The sequence below is a fragment of the Lepidochelys kempii genome, chromosome 1 (assembly GCF_965140285.1).
Source record: "Lepidochelys kempii isolate rLepKem1 chromosome 1, rLepKem1.hap1, whole genome shotgun sequence".
In the NCBI taxonomy this organism is placed as follows: Eukaryota; Metazoa; Chordata; order Testudines; family Cheloniidae; genus Lepidochelys; species Lepidochelys kempii.
The window spans coordinates 117,374,536-117,381,397 of NC_136380.1; the positions used below are offsets into that span (position 1 = coordinate 117,374,536).

The following is a 6,862-nucleotide window of genomic DNA, read 5'->3' on the forward strand; positions in this document are numbered from 1 at the left end:
AAAGTCAGGTGTGGTCAGAACACATCTAATTAATTAGGTGCAGGTGGAAACTGATTCAGAATCCGCTCCCCATTGGCTGAGGAGCATGCAGCACAAGCACAAAAAGGACGTGCTGGAATAGGAACCACTCTGGTTCCCCTTCCTTCCTTTCTTTCTTTCCTTCTGTGACTGAGTCAGTGACAACCAGACAGACTGACTAGCTTCGGGGAGGTGGTGTCAGGAGCTACAGATAGCTCTCAGAGAGTGTTAGGGTGGGAGACATTAGAGGGGTACAAGGGAGAGAGCTGATGGGGTTGAGTGAGGGCTGCAGGATAGGATGGTTTGGTAGGAAGGAAATCAAGTAACAACCCACAATTCATCCTGAGGAGGAAGAGGAGGGGGAGGAGGTCACATACGTATCCCCCCAGAAGGGTATCATCTGCTGCTGTTAGAGAAAATAGGTTAAGTGAATAAACATACACGCGACAATTCTATGTAACGTCAAGTAGAAATGTGTTGTAAGTAATGAGGATAGCTGGGGAACTTAATGGGAATTCCGTGTTGGAAAGTGGAGGAAATAGGAAGGCTGGCCAAGGTGTCATGGCAAATGATGCACAGCCACTACTGCACACCCACGCCTGCGCTTCAGCTTAGCTCTTTGCTGCTGCACAGGCCACAGGTCTGCCTTTTCAGAAAGCCGGCCACAGAGTCAGCCCCAGGGACTATGGTATTGAAAACCCTGCATGTAGGTCTCAAACAGCTCCCCGTAAAGCTCAAAGGGAAAATAGCTCACAACTATTTAGTATACAAACCCCACAACCAATTAAACCCTGCAAATGGTTCTTGAAATGCTTTTTAAACAAAGCCACTTCGCTAGTGAAACTATTCACCTCTTCCACACAGAGCAGTTTGGCCAAAGGAAACAGACCAGCATTTTCTCTTTTGCATATAGTCAACTTCTAGTTACTTCCACATCCCAGCAATGTCCTACAACGTTTGGATGGCAAACACTACCGAGAAATGCTTCACCTCCAAACTCTTGAAAGTGACTTTTTTTGATTGCTTCCAAACACTTCTTTTGGTACAAACTTCTGCAGCTTTTTCTTTCTTAATTAACAAAACCTAAGTTTAAAGGCCTAAAATATGCTGACAGTCTCCCCATGAGGAAGATTAGTTCAGTCTTGGCTTTCACTGCCACCCACCTCCCAGTGGATGGACTTCATATCCTGCTTTGTTGGAGGCATAGCCGAAAGCAAAAATGAAACTCAGACATTTGTACCAGTTGAGGTGCTGGGCTGCCAGTTGCTGTGAATCCAGAAGCTGTGAGTGACACAGCTATTCTTCAAGACACTCCTTACCTTTTGCCCCCTACTGTGGTTGGCACAGCATTAGAAGGCACAACCAAAAGCAGCAATTGTGGCATTTGGGGAGATGAAAATACATGATAGGCTGGGTGGGTGTAAAAAGTTTTATTGGAAAAACTGACTATGAAAGAAGGTTCTATATCAACATAGACTTGGGCGCAGGGATTGTGGGAACAGGTTTTACCCCACATTGTAGCTACAAGGGCTGTCAAGAGATTAAAAAAATTAATCGTGATTAAGTGTGAAATTAATCATGCTGTTAAACAATAATAGAATACCATTTATTTAAATATTTTTGGATGTCTTCGACATTTTCAAATACATTGATTTCAATTACAAGCACTGTGCACTTTATATTCTGTGTTGTAATTGAAATCAATGTCTTTAAAAATGTAGAAAAACATCCAAAATATTTAATAAATTTCAATTGGTATGCCATTGTGTAACCGTGCAATTAATCGCGATTAATGTTTTTTAGTTAATCGTGTGAGTTAACTGTCATTAATCGACAGCCCTAGTAGTTACCATTTCTATCAACCTGTTTTACCTGTGAGACTGACGTGTTATCTTACACGTGCACCTCTTCTGTCACATCATGTTAAGTAAGGTATAATTGTAGTCTATTAGACTGCTAGAACCAAAAGATAGTGCATGACAGCAGCTGTCAGCACGTCACACAGAAAAGCATCAAATGTTGAATTATACTAGTTTCATATCACATTAATGTGGCAACTCTTTATGCCCAGTCGCAAGGGGACAGCCAGTGCTTAATTTGCGCCGGGGCTCAGTTTGTGCCTCTAGCTTGGCAGGTTGTAGCCCCAGCACCTCTGTCCCATGTCAGTTACCGGTACTGGGGTACAGCAGGAGACTCATTCTGGCCACAGAGCACCCTTTCTGCGCTGGGGCTGCAGCCGCTTTGCCCACAAGTTCCAGGGCCACCGCCTCGCCTGCACCCCTGTGCGAGGCCAGCAGCGCGCTAAGCCTGCCCAATGCCCAGTGGCTGTGGCTGTGGCTAAATCGGCACAAGCTGAGCTCCCACATCCTGGGCAGAGAGTCTTCTGGGGCCGGGGACATCACCCCCCAGCAGCGCTTCCGCCAGCGCCCCCTTGCCTTACTGGGGGGGGGGCTCCTGCCAGGAGGCCGCTGCCCCCTGAGGGGCCCAGGAGAGGCAGAGACTCCCCAGTGCTGTCAGTGAGGAAACAGGCGAGCTGCCAGAGAATGGGGAGGTGACCAAGCAGCCAGGGCACAGTGTGGGGCAGGGGAAATGGACACCAGGGCAGGGAAGCTCCAGGAGGCAGCCTGGCGCTGTGGGCATGGCCACGCTGGGGGACGCAGAGCAGGCTCATGGAACAGTCAGAGAGGGGTCCACAACATGCACTCTGGCTGAGAGGCGCTGGCCAGTGCCTAATTTGTGCCGGGCTGAGCTCCAGGACCTCCAAGCTTAGCAGTTCATAGCCCCAGCGCTTCTGGGCTTGCCCCAATGGTTATGAACATAAAAAAATTGCTTGAGATCGACACCTAATTGCTTGAGTCCTGGCACCTCTTTCATTACAAATTAAGCACTGGGGACAGCTTCAGATTTTCTCACTCACAATTAGTAGCACCTTACTTTGCAAATAGTCCCACTGAAATCAATGGCACTGCTCATGTTATAATGTGAGTTTCAGCTAAGGTATCAGAATGTGGCCCTGGATATATTCTTTTATTTATTTACACTTGCCTATAACAGAATTGCAGGCATTCTATTATGAATATATTCCCTTTTTTTTCTACACAGTATGGTCTTTGTCGTGGGGAAACATGAGTCTCTCTCCCAAATCCTTAAACAAAACTAGTTCGTCATCTTATTGCAGCATTGGTACACAGGGGGTGACTAATGTGGACAAAATTTTGAACCCATTAAAAATCAAGAGGAGTTTTGTCATTGACTTCCGTGGGACGCAGACTACACAGGTTTAGTACCCTGCAAATCATCCAGAGAGAGAGAGATTACCAGCTGAACCAAAAGAAAAGAAAATCTAACAAAGCAGGTGTCACGGTAGCCAGCTTCTTCCCATCCAGAGCTGACAGCACTAGGTAGTTTTAATTTTGGCTGGAAGTTTAGACCTCAAATTTGCAGATAGCTCCACAAGTGCAAACCCTTACTCCTGTGCTGGATCCTAGTAAAGCCAACAGACGATGAGAAAAAGTAAGTGTCCATGCTTGTAGAGCTCTTAGCTGGATAGAAGTCTTAATGAACCCAGATCCCCAAAAGTATTTAGTCTCCTTGTAGGTTACTACCAAACACCCTCAGTCTTGTTATTCAGTGTTCTGGCTTAAAGATTGGCTCCATATTCAATAATAGGGTCCCTTCCTGCCAGGATGTGATAGCTGTGTATTGTGATGATGGTCATGTTAGACTATTTCCTTCCCTCCTTTATGATGGGTATAAACAACTGAGATAGTATGAGAAAAAATAATTCATTCTGTAAATTTCTAAGTATAAGATAAAGCAGTATGTGCAAAATACTGCCCCCCCCCCCCCCGGTTTATAAAGTTTAAGTATATTTATAAGAGAAGAAAATCCTTTTGATATACTGGAAAAATATGCGTTATGGATGATAGGGAATATCTGATACTAACCAAAAATGCTCACTAAATCCTCAGCTAAATCTATGTCTAGAAGAAGTCTTGTCAACTAGCACAGACCACAGTCTGAGGTCATCTTTGAGACATCCTTTTGGTGCTTTGTCAGACTCTTGTGGGAATTCACAGTGCTCCTCCTCTAATCGTTCAGGTATCACAGGAAGAAGAGACATAGCTTGAAACCCCAACCTGTTCAGGATGTATCAGTTTTCCCTACTGATCTCTTCCTTCACTTACTGAGTAAAATCTAATTAGCTAGTCTGCGTGGCTTCCAGCTCCAAGCTACACCCTACAGTCAAGCCAGCCAGACACCACCTCAGTGTTGTGTCTAGCTCCAAAGAAAACCAGGGAGTAGCACATAACTCTAGGAATGTCCATTCCTAGGTTGCTGCAGAAGTGATGACCATCCTACCTGCGTGCATATTACTTGGGCTCCAGGGCATCTGCCAGACCCCTGATAGCACATACATATTTATATTTTGTTGCACGTCTCAATATTGTTAATGGCTGAGATTCAGAATAATATTCACCAAGAGTGTTTTTGATGCATTTTGGGGAATAACCACTTTCATTATTGGGCTAGTTCTGTACATAGTTAAATACATTCATACAATAAATTAGTCGGGACTTTTTCCTAATCCTCAAATTTTATTCCAATGCACCAGATAAATGGGGATAGAATTAGGCCCTATATGTGCAAGGTGGGTGAGTCATGGTTCCCATAATAACATTAACGTTTCCTTAGCTTGACTTTCCTCCTTCAAATCCCTCCTCAAGTCCCACATCTTCAATGATTCCTACAAGAAATGGATGAACCAGTGATGGGTAGGTTCAGAGACAGTCAAGGCTAGTTTGGGGGCAGTTGGGGATAGCTTATTTATTCATGAGGAAAACCCTTTAAAATTAATTGGAGCCATCAAACCCTGCACACAGATAGCCTTTTCCCATGTAATGGCATTATTTTCTTCAGTGAAGTTATACCTCACTTACACTGGTGTACCTGAGAGATCTCTGTGGGCCAGGTTCAAAGAATTATGCCCTAAATAACAGTATCTATGCTGTGCTGTAACAGTGGCTTTTTGCCACTAAACCAAATAGTCATTTCACCTTGTCCAGGAAAAAAGCAGATCTACTGCCAAAATCCCCGTCTAGCAATCAGAAATAAAGGACAACAATAGTCCCTAAATTACACTTCATTAGCCAAATATGGATAGTTTGGTTCTTCTAATGGTTTATAATGTTCTTATGAAGATTTTATTGCTTCCACTCCATCCTCCACATTTCAATGCCCTCGTCACAAATGTCTTCAAATAATATCATGCGCAGGCTAAACAGCAGACATCCCCCCTATGAAAGAAAACCCAATGGCAGCAATCACAGCAACCCCTCTTCAGTTTGGGAAGTGTCTGCATTGTATAGTGTACAAATTTAGTACAGTCTTATGACTCTGTATGCAGACAAGGCAGAACCTCTAAGCCAGGCTATTGCACATTATTTCTTGTACTGAAACACCGAGAGTTGTTTCAGAGTAACAGCCGTGTTAGTCTGTATTCGCAAAAAGAAAAGGAGTACTTGTGGCACCTTAGAGACTAACCAATTTATTTGAGCATAAGCTTTCGTGAGCTACAGCTCGACACTAACTAGCTGCGGTAGCATCCCCAAAGCCCATGTACTGAAACAAGTTATTCTGATAATGCAGGGCACAAAAAAAAGAATATGCCAGTCTGGAAAATTGGTGTTTCCTCTCTTGCACTCCTTCCCTTCCTCCCTCTAGCTTTCCATCCTGTGTCATCCTACAAGTGCATGTTGTTGTCTAGGACCATTATTCAAAGCTTTCTGCTGCAGTAACAGGACTTGTGAAGCAAGTAATGGCAGGAGTCCCCAAAGGAGGCTATGGCAAGGCCAGATTAGGAGGCTCAGGCCCAGATCCTCTATGGTATTTAGAAGATCAATGCTTTTTGTCTGTTCAGTTTTACTTCAAAGGTTAACATTTAACCGAAATGGCACAAACTTGGCCTGGGTCTCTGGCTCCGTTCCTTTCATGCAAGATCATAGGCAGTAAGCTCCAATAAACACACAAGCAAAATCTGTAAACCACACAGGTAACTCTTGTGTTTCCCCAGAGCCTCCTGCTCTGGTTTCTAATCAGCTCAATGCCCCAGCATCTCTTTGCTTCCAGAGAATAACCTAGTCTAAATTGACTCAACTGCACCCACTACGTTCCCAGCTGTGCATTCTTACCTGAGCTGCCTCTGCCTGAATTCTGGCAGGAAATTAACCTCCCAGCTCCAGGTTGCCGGATGACTTTGTGGGGCTTCCTTCTATGGCACCTCTGGGGTGGAGTGCTGCAAGGTTGCATGGTTCACCCTGGAGTATCAAATGACCTGAATACCCAATCACAATGATGCTGTATAGTCTATCCACCGGTATCCATACCCCCTTGGCACATCGCACGGTGAACAAGGGCCTGTGGAAAGATATACTGTCCCAATCAAATGATTCCTTCCACAGCTACTGTGCAGTGGATATGTACAGCTTTTCCCAGTACTCTGATCAGCTGCCATCGTGCAATGTGCATGTATTGCAGTTCTACACTAGTAGTTGCAGAGTGTCTGTCTGTGCACTCTGACCAGGAGCAACTGCTTGCTCAGTGTGTACTTATTAATTTACTAACAGCAAATGACCAACTGGCGACTGGATTCTTTTTGTATCACATGCAGCTGAACTCTGATGACCCAAGCCCTCCCACGCTGTGTAAAGCAGCAGCATTGGTTTCTTGGACTTTTCTACTGAATATAGAATATGACTTACTCCTTTCCTCTAAAAAAAAGGAGTACTTGTGGCACCTTGGAGACTAACCAATTTATTTGAGCATGAGCTTCCGTGAGCTACAG

General features: G+C 44.5%; 1 long non-coding RNA gene across 3 annotated transcripts in view; it reads right to left on the reverse strand.

Annotated features, from left to right (window-relative positions):
* LOC140905009 (uncharacterized) overlaps positions 1–6,581 on the reverse strand; it is a 154,901-nt gene extending 148,320 nt beyond the window's left edge. For all 3 annotated transcript variants that reach the window (XR_012156708.1, XR_012156710.1, XR_012156709.1), the window contains exon 1: positions 6,210–6,581. This is a non-coding gene — a long non-coding RNA (uncharacterized LOC140905009). The remainder of the gene's footprint in view (positions 1–6,209) is intronic.
* Positions 6,582–6,862: the final 281 nt, after the last annotated feature.